Source organism: Lissotriton vulgaris, chromosome 1_2 (assembly GCF_964263255.1).
Source record: "Lissotriton vulgaris chromosome 1_2, aLisVul1.2, whole genome shotgun sequence".
NCBI lineage: Eukaryota > Metazoa > Chordata > Amphibia > Caudata > Salamandridae > Lissotriton > Lissotriton vulgaris.
In genome coordinates, this window is record NC_141686.1 from 359,232,237 (window position 1) to 359,247,329 (window position 15,093).

Genomic DNA, 15,093 nt, shown 5'->3' on the forward strand with positions numbered 1-15,093 from the left:
AGTATTTGGTCTGGTGTTTAAAGTTGCATGGTATTTTTCTCTATTTACTTTGCTATGTACCATGATGTGCATTTGAAAAACCCGTTCAATAAAGTGTTTCAAAAACAAAATTAAAAATGAATAAGCTGACAAGTTTAATTGCACCACTAACACATATTCTCATATTTAATGAAATATAAACTGCCACTTCCACTTGACAATCTCTGTAAATACTCTGTAGTCCTCTGCATCATTCTTTTGAAGATTGTCATATGAAGACAAGCTGTAAATACTTTTTTACAGCATCAACCAAGGGTGAGACCCTGTACAAGGACTGTGTGTCTCTTAAAAACATTCATTTCTGTGACTTCTAAACACCCAGATATTTCCTGCCACAAAATGCTTTTTTGTGTATATTCACTCGACCGGATGTGATGGTTCTTTAAGTAGCCAGCAGAGGGCGCGCCTCGCCTGCTAAGATTAATACAATGAGCACATTGTATGAAAGGGAGAAGTGTTTCCTGTTCCAGGTCAGCGGTGGCAGAGACAGTACAAGCAGCAGATGTTGACGTCACTTCCTGCCTCTCCCTCTGTGTCCAGCCTGCTGCAGAGGAGGAAGGACGCCCTGTCTGTCTGTGCAGTTATCTTCATCTTCAGACCCTCACAGCCCCCCCACCTCTCCTGATCCTAAATCTGCACCTGCCCCACCCCAGCCATAGGAGGAGGAGAGAGCCTGGAAATGTCTGCACAGGTTTCTGCCCAGGTAGGAGAATGTCAGCACCCTGTGCTGTGATTGTAGAAGTAGACTGAATAATCCTGGAGGAAATCTCTGCCAGTAGCCAGGCTCTTCTATTCAGGGACCTCTGGGGGGGGCTTTCCATCTGGCCCTGGGGGTGTTTGTCATCATCATTTGTTTTAAAGAGAGGATATGTGCACTGCACTGAATCTTAATACACTGTGAGAAATATGTGCACACTGCACTGCATTTCACTGCACTATGAGAAATCTGTGCATGCTGCACTGCATATTACTGGACTGTGACACATCTGTTCACACTGCACTTTACAGCACTCTGTGTCACTACAATGCATCTTCAAGCAGTGGAACGTACGTGTCTGTGTTTTTAATGTACCTCTGCAGGTTGGATGTGTGTGCATCTGAACAGGGTAGAGTTGTCTTTACAGGCTGTGTGTGTGTGTGTATGAGGCGAGTCTACAGTGTGTCTTTTTCAATTGTGTCTGTCTTAGCAGACGTTGGCGGGACTGTCAGTCACTCTTCTTGGCCTCTCCTCACAGTACCAAAATCTTTATGATCACTTGTTGTAAGAGGGTCTGCTCGGTGCAGAATAGTCAGGGACTTCTCGGCACTCTGTAGACGTCTAAGCAAAGTCACATGTGAAGTTCTAGTTCTTCCCCATAGTTTGGAAGAATTAGGCAGCTTTGAGTGAGACTTCAGCACAACTTTCAAATATGTGACTGCCGCAAGCACCCTGGGCTACTTGTATGACAATGCTGCAAGAGGATGCTTCACACTCTCATCAACGGTGTGTTGATGAGGATTGTGCTATGATATAGGAGTCTACATGAAGTATTCCAAGAGACTCATATAGTCATTCTGCTCTAGTTGTCACTTCAGCAGGAAGGGGAGAACAAGATGAGCAAGCAGAAAACGCAAGAAGAGGTCAGAGAAGAGACATAAAAGGGATAGAGAGAGAAAACACACGAAGGATGGAGAAAAGTACTTAATAGATATCGGCCAAAATGTGAAAGAAAGACAGAAAGAAGGAACAATAATTGCCAAAAGTTGAATTACATTTTAGGAGCTAAAAATGTGATTTAAGTGTGACGTGAATGTGAGTCTTCAAGTGTTATAGGAGGAATGTGCTGTTCAGTGGTACCAATACTTGAACCAACTTCATAGCTTTGGATCTGGGATTTAATCCCAATCACCGAATGGTGTAAATGATCCAAAGGGAGGGATCAATGTATTTTCGGGTTACCAATCTCAGCTCAAGTGAGATAGTTAAGAGGTCCCAGGTTCCAACCGTCCTCCTTTATAAATGTGTTTATGCACATACTGCACAGATCTGTGTTACCTTTGTATGAAACATACCAATCTTAATAAATTCTGTTGGAGGTGGCCCTTTCTAGGGTGCTTTCTCTCAACTTTTAATTTTTTTGCTTTTGTCCCTCCTGGTTTTTCCGCTGATCTATGTAATAGCCTAAGGACTTTGATCGCTTTTTACACTGCCATTCAGTGCCAAATTGATGTGCTTGTCCTATACATACTGATGATTAGTGTATACATGATTGGCTAAATTGTGTTAGCTGTAAGTCCATTGTCTAGAGGTAAGACATACCTAGGGCATGTAACTCAACACCTCCTCCGTGGGCCTGCAGAACTGGTTGTGCCACCCACGGAGGTAGTTCTTCAAATGTGCCACAGATTGGCCATGACGGGGCCTGTGTGTGTAGGTTACTGTTACTAGGCTTGGCATTTAAGAAGACGCTTGCCAAGGTTCTGCATGTCTCTTGCTATATCTGAGTACTCCCTGGGGACAGGGTGCGATGTTGGTAAAGGGTAGGGCAGGTGTGTGTGTGCTCTACATACACTGGTAGTGAATGGCACAGAGTAGTGTGTTTGTTACAGTAGGGCCTGCTCCTCGTATTGGATTGACCTGAGGGATCTGTGGAAAGGCTTTTGAGCTGGATTTCCTGTATGCTGAAGAGTGTCCGTATAGTGTTTGATATCGATGAGTTCGTAATGGCGAACCTGCTCCAGCGGTGTGAGGGAATTAAACATTATGATGGTGGAAATACCACTTTGGGAAAGTGGGAATGTCTGTACTCATGGCTCTGTATTCCTATCCACCTGTCTCCAATTCACAGGTGGCTGCTGGGGGGGATGGCTACATCTGTGCATTTCTGATAAGAAAGCCGTAAACCAAGGGCTCAAGGTATACTGTAGACCTCTCACTCTGAGGGGTCTTCCTGTGTTGATTAAGAGGGGCTGGAATTGGCACCTGCATTCCAAGTGGCAGGGTTGTGGCCCCACTAAAGATACTGATCAAGCCTCCCAGGGTAGGATGTCAGACATGACAACATTTAGAGAGGGCCCGTGCTTTTGAAAGGTGGCCTTTTCAACTGATCTCATCTTCATAGGTCATTGTGGGTATAACCACTGGGGCTCTGCCTTTAGTAGTTAGAGACGCTTTGGGGATTGGAAACATACTAGGCTGGTTTGATGCTGGGACATCAACAAGAAGAACTATTGGGGCGGGGGCTGCACCTGGATTATCTGTGTTGTGCTCTAGGAATGGGACTTTGCCTGGATGCTGCTGGCCTGCAGCTAATTGGCAACTGTTGTGACCCAGGTCCCCAACCACTCTCCTAGGGCTCGAGTTCCCAGGGATAGAAAAGGTCTCCCTGTTTCCACAAGCTCGTAAGGACCGCGCAGGGTGAGGGGTAAACATGTGGAAATGATCACCGGTTGGTACAAGGACCCTTCCGACGTGTGCAGTCATCAGACTGTGCCGTAGAGTGAGCTGGTAAAGTTCAGTGGCACACCTGGGGTGGCTATAGAGTGACAAGTTCAATGAGTGCAGGGGACGTTTAATGAGTCTGAGAGGCTCAAGCTTTCAGCCGGACACCTCTGCTATTTAGTATTACTAGGCGTTAGGTTTCTGAGCAGTGTTGTGAGAAGTTTGCACAGTCTGCGATAGCCAACCGATAGCCAAGCTGGCAGCATAGACTGTGTCCGACTACCAGATTGAGAGGACAACAGTGCCTGACATCGCAGCCTCAGTCTGAGGTCACTCGCTCCCTCTCTCCAGGCCCACGCCACAAGGTACTAGGGGCCAGATGTAGGAAGGCATTTACCGGTCGGTAACGGCCGAATTCGGGCGTTACCGACCAGTAAATGCAATTTGAGATGTAGGGCCCTGTATTTTACAGAATCGGTAAATTTACCGATCGGTAAATTTACCGATTCTGTAAAATACCGAATCGGTATTTTTTTCGATTCGGTAAAATTGATATGTAGGTGGGACTCTTCTGAGTCCCACAAGCATTACAGAATCGGTATTTTACCATCAAATACTATTTGATGGTAAAATAACGATTCTGGTGTGCATGCACATGTGTGCATGCACACCTGTGCCATATGACAGGCAGACCTGCCCTTAGGGCAGGTATGCCTGCCACATGGCCCCCGAACCTTTTTTTGGGGGTGCTAGAGGGTGTCAAAGTGACACCCCCTGCACCCTTGTCAGAATCGGTATTTACCGATTCGGTAAATACCGACCGGTAATGCCCCATTCATTCCTATGGGCTTCAAAGCCCATAGGAATGAATGGGGCATTACCGATCGGTATTTACCGAATCGGTAAATACAGATATTTACCTATTCGGTAAAAGGAACATCTGGATGTTCCTACATATCCACCCCTCAGATTTACTGATTTTTAATTACCGAATCGGTAAAATTCGGTAATTAAAAATCGGTAAATCTCATTTACCTACATCTGGCCCTATGTTGTTAAGGATAGCGTGACTGAAAGGTCTTGTCGTGCCTTGTGTGCACCCATGACTTGCTCCCTGGAGCAACTGTAGCTCCCACCTCTGCCGGAGGTGAAATCATTCTCCAAATTGGGGGCGTGCCAGCTTCTTGTGTTGCAGTATTTTTCCTGTGGGGAGGATAGTGATCCTGCACTCGTGAAGGTGCCACTAGGTGCCAGAGGACCTAATCTGGATGGACGAAAACGTGTAACTTTTTCCTTCCTCTTAAGGTGGTCCCTTAATCTAATCAAAGTGTCGACAGCAGGGGCAATCTGTATCGTTGGCTGGTGTAGTTTGAGTGGCGGAGGGGCTAAGTCGCAAGGTGAAGAGAGAAGCTGTGATTTCTTGACCATTACAAGTATACGGAGTACGCGATAATGGCAATGTTGTTGTTTATGCAAATGTGTTAGCGGAAAAGTGGAATACCTCTGAACAGCCTGGATATATGTTTCTGTTGCTTTTAATGTGGAAGGGATTGCTTGTATTGTGTGTATGTTGCTTACAAGGCTGAAGGGATAATGGTGCAAGCGAACGCTTTGGACAATTATATATATGTTAATGCCGTTCTGCTGCTAATGGAAGAGTTTGAACATTTGATATAACTGTAAAATATATATGCAATGTGTATGTTGTTGTGATTTCAATGTGCGTGGAATGCAAAGACCAGTGTTGTATACATACTGTATGGAGTCTTTTTGTAGCGTCCACAGAGTGTTGCGAGGTTGAGGGTTGTTCCAACACTTTACACTTTGACCCTGAGGATAAGCCTGACTGCTCTGTGCCAAGCTATCCAAGGGCGAGCGCAGGTTATCAGACAAGTGTATCATCCTCATCCTATCTAGGACAGTGGATTCTGCCTGGCTTAGATGCACACCAACCGCTGGGTCTAACAAATTCCTAATAATAATACATTGAAAAAAGATTTAAGCTGCATTAATTTTGCACCCAAGACCACCTCAATCTGTCCCAGCTCTAGACATGTTTTTGAAGAGCCATGTCTTCAACTTCTTGCTTAGTTCAAGAAATGAGGAGGAGGCTCTGATGTGTTGAGGGAAGTCGTTCCACATTGTAGGAGTGATGTATGAGAAGAGTTGACCTGGATCTGTTTCTGTGTATGCATGAGATGTGTCTGAGTATGATTCTGGCTGAACAGAGGTGCATAGGGGGTTGATGGATGGATATGCAGTTGTTAATGTAGGCAGGGATTTGTTGGGTAGTGTCTTGAATGTGTGGGTAAGGAGTTTGAACTGTGGGCGCCTCTGTATCTGGAGCTAGTGAGGTGTGATATGTGTTTTGAGTGTGAGATTGAGGATGTGCCTGGCTGCTGCATTTTGGGTGGTTTGCAGCCTTCTGGTGAGCTATTGGATGATTCCTGCATAGAGAGAGTTCCTGTAGTCCAAACTACTGTTGATGAGTGTGTGGATGATGGTCTTTTGGTGATTCTCGGGAGCTATTTGAAAATGTTCTTTAGGGTGTGGAAGCAGTGACGGCATTGACCTGGGCGAACATATCCACCTTTTTGTTGATGATGATCTCTAGGTTGCTGGTGCACAAGCTGGAGGTGGGAGTAGGTCGTAGGTTGAATGGTGGAGTCCCATGGACATCGTTCTGGCTACTTCTATCATGCGGGAAGTGAACTTGTTTCTTGTGTTGTGGATTTAGTCAGAGAGGGACCGTATTAGTTGTGTGTGGTCAGTGAAGGAGAGGATATTGATGTTGTGGATATGGATGGCGTTGGCTGGTGGGGTATTTAAGTGATGAATAGTGTTCTGCTGAGGAGTGAACCTTGAGGTGCTCTGCAGATGAGATTTCCGGTTTCCAAGGAGTATGATGCCAGGTTAACTGTCGAAGTTCTTTTTATCTGGAAGGAGCAGATCAATTGCATGCAGGTCCTTGAATCTCCTCCTTGTGAAGGCACCTGAAGAGGATGAGATGTGGTATCATGTGACACACCTCCAAGAGGTTCAATAGTATGACGGCCTTACCCTCTCCTCTGTCTAGGATCATGCAAATGGTGTAGGTAGGTTCAATGAGCTCTGTTTCCGTGCTCTGGGTGGCCTTGAGGAGCTGGTGGTTCACGAAGTAGCTGGTCAGACACTTCTTGATGGTTTTCTCTAGGACTTTGGCCATGTATGATAGGGGGGCGATTAGTCAGTAGTTGGAGAGTTTGGTGAGGTCCCCAGAGGGTTTACTCAGCAGGGCTGTGACAGCTGCCTGATTCCGGGTTTCTGGGAAGAAGACCGCATTGATGGAGTCTTTCAGGATGGTAGTGAGGACGTCACTGACGGTGGTTAGACCTTTGTTGAAAGTGTGGTGGGGGCAAGGCTCTAGGGTGCCCCACAGTAGATGGTATTCCTGGTTGCAGCAGTCTCTTTTATGGAGATGGCGTTCTACATGGTCAAGTTCCATTCTTCAGCTGAGATTAGAAGACTTGCTGCGAAGTTGCTGGAGTCAGTTTGCCGGTTGAAGTTGGTGAAGGTGGATGTGATCGTCTTCCAAAAGAAGTTACAGAGTTTGTTGCATTGGGTCTTTTAAGGGGAGATGTTGCTGGTGGTGGCTGACTATGAAGAAGATTTATTTGGTGCTGTTGTTGCTGGCTTCGATGCGTTTGGTGTGGGCTGTTCACTTATCATTTCAGACATGCAGGTGGAGGCATGTCTGGACAGATTAGAAGACGTCATTGTCTGCGGTGTCTTGGATCATTCTCCACTTGCTTTCCAGGTGCTTACAGTGCTGCATCACAATCTACAGTTCTTCTGTGGACCAGCTGGTTTGCTTTTGTGATCTTGATTTTTATGTGCTTGAGGGGGGCCAGGTTGTTGGTGCAGGTGGTGATCTATTCATTGAAGTTCTTGATGTCTTCCGTTAGGTTGCTGGTGTGCTTGGGGAGACGTATTGAGAGGGCCGATGCCCAGTCCTTCTCCGAGATGTTCTTCTAGCCGCGGCCGCCTGTCCAGAGGTGGTGGATCTCCTGTAATCTAGGATGGTGAGCTTGAAACTCAAAAGGGCGCTGTCAGTTCAGGTGATAGGCATTGGTTTGTTGACTCTGATGTTGTTTAGTGTGGAGAAGAGAGAGGCCAGGAAGTGTTTGGCGGTGTGGGTGGGTCTAGTGATGTGCTGAGTAAAGTTGGGGTTCGTAACGCTTTTGAGGACGGTATTTGAATTTCAGTCATTACGGTCCTAAAGTTAGGAGTCATAACTTTAGGACTCCTAAATGCCTTCTGTGAATACCGAAAGTGTTAAAGTTAGGATTTTTCTCAGTTAAGGAGTAGTAAAGTTAGGAATACTAACTATAAGACTCCTAAATGACTTCTGTGAATACTGAAATGAGTAAGTGCCTTCTGTGAAAACCAAAATGAGTAAGTGCCTTCTGTGAATACCAAAACGGTAGTAAGTTTAGGATTTTGACTTATGTTAATTATGTGAATCTGGCCCATTGTGTTTAGATACCTTATCCTATTCTTATAGAAGGGACTATAAATTCCAATTGGATGGCACATTCTGAGGGGGTCCAGGTGTGTTGTGTGTGTTATATAGGATAACGGCTACTGCTATGCATTGTTTATCTGATGAGTGCAACGCACCAGCTGCTCTGGCATCGTCCTTCGCTGGAGTGCATGCTCTCAGCTGTGCATTTATTGTTAGGAATAGACGATAGTTAGGGGATAGGATGTATGATCTAACCTTTTGGTAATTTACAGACGATCCCCAGTCGACGTAAAAAGCTGTCTCCAATGTAAGCCGCTGCTTGGCTTACTGTTCTTTGGACGTGACCACGCCCCCTTTCTTTGCTTCCGAGTTCCTCTTCGAGTCCTGCCTAGCGCCCTGTATTTGTGGTAAATTAATTTTACCGTATCATTTTTCCATACAATTAAATAGCAATAAGGAAGCTCATCAAATGAGAGGCAGAGTCCGTGGGATCTGAGTCATACGGGCTTTAATGAAAGATCCTCGAGGGTCGGATATCATGTTCCATCACCACTAAGGTTCAGGAAGGGACAATCAACGTTTTATTAGCATTACACATTATATATAGTAAAATGGTACAATTGAAACCAATACAGTAGGCGTAACAGGTGAAAAGAGAGAGATAAGAACACATGTGCGTAACAGGAGGCGTGTAAAAAGGCGTACACATGGGCGTGCACTGTACATGTCAGAGAAACGTCACAAGAAACGTCACATGTGGGTGGATGCATAGAGAAAGTTGCAGGATCAGCAGAAACCTATGACCTGGATGCGCGCGCAACTGAGCATGACGTGTAACTGGGGAGAACTGGGGGCTTTGACTTTAGCACTAGTGGAGGAGACTGGTGTCTGGGGTGTCAGGGCAACCTGTACCTATAACATATCTGGTATCTCATGTTTGGAGGATGTAGTGTCTGAAGTAAAAGGTCTCTCGGGCAGAGGCCGTTCAATACTGAATGCTAGTGCGTGCATACGTGTCTTGGTGTAATGTGCGGAGCCATGGGCCTACCGTGGTAACGGGTTCAGTAAATCACTTGCAAGGAGGACAGGAAGGCCGGGCCCTTTGCTCTGCAGCCGAGAATATGTTTACCTATTTCACTAGACTGGAATGTGTTTTCGAGGAGGCTGAGCAGATAACTGTAGGCAAGATACGATTTTGGCAGGCAAGCAGGCCGAGCCGGGCACCGCTTCGCTGGCAGGAAGAAAGGCAGGGGTCAGGGATGCATACAGCTTTCGGATACAGGAGAGATGAGGCTCGGGGCCTCGTTTAAGGGCCTAGCTCGACTGGGCCAGGAAACATGGAGAAAGCGTGTGCGAGATTCAGAAGTGCACCATGTAAAGACGTTGGCACCATAGGCCTAGAAGCCTAATTAACGGGATTTTCTTGCATGACTGGATAGCTGACATGTTAAGGATAGACGCAAAAGTATATGCGTCTTTCTAGCATGTACGGAACAGAAGTTACACGACATACAAGGAACATGGGTGCATGGATAGGGTGCGAGTGGGGGACACATTAGCTACTTGAAAATTTCTACTACCTCATTCCCTCCTTGGACCCTACAACACCCTTTAGGATACATCTATATTCATCAGACCATCTATGTGTTCGTAAAGCATCATTTGTTCTTCTTTCTTTATTCTGGAACGTGTATTTGGACGGGGAATACAAGCTGTGGCGCACAAGCCGCAAATCGCTGGCCCACATTGCAGACCGAGACAACAACTGAATACTATGACCAATATTATTCCTAGGAATAATAACAATTTCCATCCCCAGGCGGATATCACACTCCATAGCCAACCGGACCAAGTCCAGGTGTCTGGATTCTGGTGTATCTGATGAGCTATGGTATGGAGCCTTGCTATGGCCTTATACACGGATGGCGCGTTATTAGGAATAAACACGCAACAACTGGATCCGATGATTCTACAAGCCCCGCCCCTATCGGCCAGGATGACGTCAAGGACAAGGCGATTTTGAAGGACAACAAGTCTCATAGCAGACTGCTCTTCGGTCAGGTTACCTAAAGCAAAAGTAGTCTCGTTCACTACTCCTTCCAATGTTCTAGTTAATCTTCGAATTATCTTACTGTTTTGAACAGGACCTATGAACCAAAAGTATCCTTTAATATAATCCTTATACTGATCCCATGATGATTCAGAATAATCAATAACGGGAGGAAGATCTCTCTTCTGTCTTACATGCACAAGATGTGGATTTCTATGATAATCAGGCGGGGCTAGGAAAACAGGTGGCAATAGGAACGCAATATAACACGTCCCATCCCAATCTAATGGCAGACGTACATAAGCTGTTTGACCACATATGAAATAGGAATGGCGGGAAGCTTTGAAAGTAGACTTTCCTTTATCACTGAATTCGACCACAGTATTACAATCACTGTGTCCTAGATGTACTGAACCATTCTTTCTGACGCATAATTCACCTTTTACTGGCAAAACTGTAATAAACGGCAAGTCCGAATTAGTCTCAGACTGCACATTCAGGATCATGAGGTTAAGTGTAAAATTACCTAATCCATACACTTCATTTTCTAGATCGGTCCCTGTCCTTTGGGGAAGACCTTCCTTGTCTGGGAAACATATTTTATTCATAACTGTATTCAGGTTCCCCCATATCCAATTGCCTTGGGAAACCTTGGACTTACTATCTAGGGAAGACATTAAAGTAAACCATGCACCACACGAACCATTTTGTGTGAACGGATAAGGAAAGAGGGGCAGAGCTCCCTTGTATTTCTGATAGGGAGGGAGTCGGCCACATACCCAGCAATTGGTGGCATTGCTGGTCTGGTGAGAATGGTGTAACATACGGATGAATGTATTGTTGCGCATTGCTAAACGATAGGATAATTCATGGGGAGGCAGGTCACTAAAAGTGTGCTCTACAGTATCATTAGAGGAAGCATGTACATGAGAATCAAGAGGAAAGAAAACATGTAGCATTAAACTTATGCATATGATCGTAAGACTCAGAAGAAACATGAAAATTAATGCGATAATGCATCTGCTGTGCAAAACTTTACAGTACTGTTTCCTCTTTTCGCTACGCCTATCTCTCTGACTACTTGGGTCTATCTTATTTATGTCAGAAACCTGTCTAACCGCTTCACCCGAAGGGGACTTAAACAATTAAACGCTGTCTGACTTACTAGACCTCAACCTGGAACGATACTCCTGTTGGGGAGTTTTCTCTAGCAGGGGGAGTTTAGAGTCAGTATCTAAAAGTGGGCATTCCTTAATCGGAGTCTCTGGACACAGTCCGTGAAATTTCTTAATGTGGCTGGAGTGCAGCCATCCCTTGCGACCTTCCAGCTTGACTGCGGTCCTCGTTGACATCAACACCAACTTTGGCTGCTTCCATCTGGGTTCCAGCGGACATTTCCTGTCGAAATTTCTCACATAAACAAACTCGCCGGGGACGACTTCATGCGGTTTTACTTGGGTGTTGTCTGGGAAGGCAGCCGCGACCTGTGAACGACAAGATTGTAGTGCAGACATCAAGGAGGCCAAGTAATCTGTCAGCATAGTACTTTCAACATCTGTAATTCGTCTGGGCATAGGCGTACCCCACATATTCGGGGGACGACCAAAAACAATCTCATACGAGGACAATCCTGTTCTAGAATGAGCTACCATTCGCATGTAAAAGAGGGCAACTGGCAGGGCTACTATCCAATCTACGCCTTTTTCTGCACAGACTTTTGCTAAGCGTGTTTTCAGGGTTTGATTATGTCTCTCAACGAGACCTGCGGCTTCGGGATGTCGGACGCAGTGGAACTTCCACTGCTAGCCTAACAGGAGTGATACCTGTTTCATAAGCTCGGACGAGAATGGCTGTCCATTATCAGAGTACACGACACGGGGCAAACCATATCGTGGGAAAAACTCACGGACCAGCTGTTTGGCAGTTGTTACAGCAGTGTAATCGGGGACTGGATATGCTTCTGTCCATCGGGAAAGAGCACATACGACTACGAGGACATACTTGAATCCTCGGCATCTGTCCATCTGGATATAATCCATCTGGAGGACTTCAAAAGGATGGTCAGGAGGATGGAATCCACCTTGTTCCACGGGAACACCTTTGCCTGGATTGAACTGACAACAGATCATGCAGGTACGCACTTTCTGTTTCGCTGCTGCTCGTAAATGTTTATTAAACCAAAGATTCTGTAAACTGTCTAACATGGCTTTCTCTCCTAAGTGTGCTGGACTATGTGCTGTGTTAATGATGATTTGAACCATAGAGTCGGGGAGGAACCATGTGGCTTTTCCCTTCGTCATCCATCCCTGATCTGTCTGGATCCCTCCTTGTTCAGTCCATTTCTTGATTTCGTCTGGGGTTGCATGTGTCTGTATGTCGAGTACATCTAGTGTGGGATCCTTAACTGTCAGGCAATGTGTCAGTGAAGTTACTTCAGTCTTTGTCATGTTAATCGGTAGGTCTGTCTGAGCTGTAAGTTTGGCTGTTCGATCTGCCAGGTCGTTGCCCTGGGAAATAGTGTCGGTGACTTTAGTATGTGCTTTGCACTTCATAATGGCTATGGCTGTAGGCAAGTGTATTGCTTCTAGCAGGGCTTGAATGAGGGGACCATGCTGGATCTTGGTACCGTGAGAAGTTAAAAAACCTCTCTCTTCCCAAAGAACACCGAAGTCGTGAACGACTCCGAATGCATACTGTGAATCTGTGTATATGTTTACTTTCTTGTTCTTGGCTAGTATACAGGCTTGGGTCAGAGCGATGAGCTCTGCAGCTTGGGCAGATAATGTGTCAATACGATGAGTTTCTATGACTTCAGTTTCAGTGGTCACTGCATATGCGGCCACTAACGCTCCTGTGCTTGTTCGCATGCATGAACCATCCACGTAAAGTGTCAGGTCTGGGTCGGGCAATGCAATGTCTGTCAAGTCTTGTCGGGGCTTTGTCACTGTATTAATGACTTCTACACAGTCATGTGGTGCTGGATCAATTGTACTCGAGGGTAACAATGTGGCAGGATTGAGTATGTTGCAGCGTCTGATTTCTATGTGTGGCTGGAACAGTGTCAGTTCATAACCTGTCAGTCGTGCTATGGTCAAGTGTTGAGTCTGGGTTCGGTTCAGAAGAACTTGTACGGAGTGTGGGACCTGTACTGTCAAGGGATGTCCTAACACTATTGAATCGCTTTGTCTGATAGCTAGAGCTGTTGCTGCAACTGATTTTAAGCACGCAGGCAAGGCCTGGGCTACTGGATCCAATGTACTAGAAAAATAAGCACAAGGCTTATGGTGTCCTGCTTGATCTTGTGTGAGAACAGATAATGCTGTGCCATCGCGTTCTGTGACAAAAAGTGTAAAGGGTTTGCTGTAACATGGTGTCGCTAAAACTGGTGCTTGACATAAAGCTTTCTTCAAGTCATTAAAAGCTTGCGTATGTTCCTGAGTCCAAGGGAGGACAGTCGAAGTCGCTGCCTCCTGTGTTGTCAACTGTATGAGTGGCTTGGCTAGAAATGCATATTGGGGAATCCATTGTCTGCAGTACGAAGTGAGGCCAATAAAAGCCCGTACTTCCTTTTGTGTCTTGGGTTGTGGCAGATGTGCAATTAACTGGATACGATCTGGTGTCAACTGTCTACCCCTCTTGGACAGCAAGTGTCCAAGGTATACCACTTGCTGGGCACAGAATTGTAGCTTCGAAGGGGACACTTTATGCCCCTTTTCGGCCAGAAAATACAAGACTGTCAGTGACGCGCGCTCGCAATCACGTTCGGTCCGTGCTGTGATTAACAGATCATCAACATACTGCAGTAGAGCAGTGTCAGTAGGCATGTGAATACTGTCTAGTTGTCTTTTCAGTGCTTGGCTGTAAATACTAGGACTTTCCGTGAACCCTTGAGGTGCACGTGCAAATTTGAAGCTTCGGCCATTTAAACAGAACCCGAAAAGGTATTGGCTTTCGGGATGAATGGGGACACTAAAGAAGGCGTTCTTAAGATCGATTACAGTAAAGAACGCAGCTTCGGAATCAATGGCAGTCAATAGTGATGAAATATCTGGGACTACTGGGTACTGTGGTACGATGCATTTATTGAGTTCTCGAAGATCGATCACCAATCTGTAGACTAGAGGTGCATTTGGGTCAGTTCGTTTAAGAATCGGAATGATTGGAGAATTACATACATTGGAGTCAGTTTCAACAACTACTCCTTGGGCAATGAGTTCGTCAATAATTTTCAGTAAGGCTGCTACAGCCTCAGGTGGCAATTTATATTGTCGGATTCGGGGCAGTACAACACCTTGCTTGAGTGTGACACGATAGGGAGTAATGTGCATACAACCTACATCAGTTGGACCTTGCGCCCATAAATGCTGTGGAACATTTTTCAATCTTGGATCAAAATCTCTCAACACATAATGACCCTTAAAGTCACGTAAAAATAATCTCACTCCTTCCGGAGAACAACATATTACCGCTCCTAGAGCTTTCAGCGTTTTAATACCAAGCAAGTTTTCTGGACATGATTTCGTAAGTAATAAATCAGTAGTACGGGACAATGGACCAACTGCAAGGGGAACTGGCTTTGATACTTCGTTAACAATAGGCTTTCCTGAAAATCCAAGGGAAACATTCTGTGAGCCTGAGAGGGGTGCCCCTGGAACCTCGTCATGACTAATGATAGTTCTGCTCGCCCCTGTGTCAATCAAAAATTTTCTGTCTTTCCCTAATACCTGACTATGTACATAGGGACCATCTTGATCTACAGGAACCTCGATAAGAGGCAAGCCAACCTCCCTCTCTAGGCTGTTTCATGTATACTGCTGATAATCGGGGTAATCTGACTGTGCATACTGGTACATTTGCTGTGTGACATGTTGCGTTGCGGCAATGGGTTGGGGTTGGGGTACAGCTACTGTCTGTTGTTGTACATTCTGTGGAGGTTGCGTATTCTGTGTCGTATTCTGTGGAACGTGTTCTGGTCTAGGCGGACGCGGTCTTTCTTTCGTTTTGCCTGTAGCAATATTGTATTTTAGAACGGCACATTCATTTATGAAGTGACCTGGCTGTTTACAATAATTGCAATTC

The 15,093-nt window shown here is 45.6% G+C and overlaps 1 pseudogene across 1 annotated transcript in view; it reads left to right on the forward strand.

The window, feature by feature from the left end:
* The first annotated feature begins 607 nt into the window (after positions 1–607).
* LOC147736843 (uncharacterized) overlaps positions 608–15,093 on the forward strand; it is a 42,812-nt pseudogene continuing 28,326 nt past the window's right edge. Inside the window, exon 1 of the transcript XR_015307583.1 lies at positions 608–742. The product of XR_015307583.1 is annotated as an uncharacterized LOC147736843 (transcript). The remainder of the gene's footprint in view (positions 743–15,093) is intronic.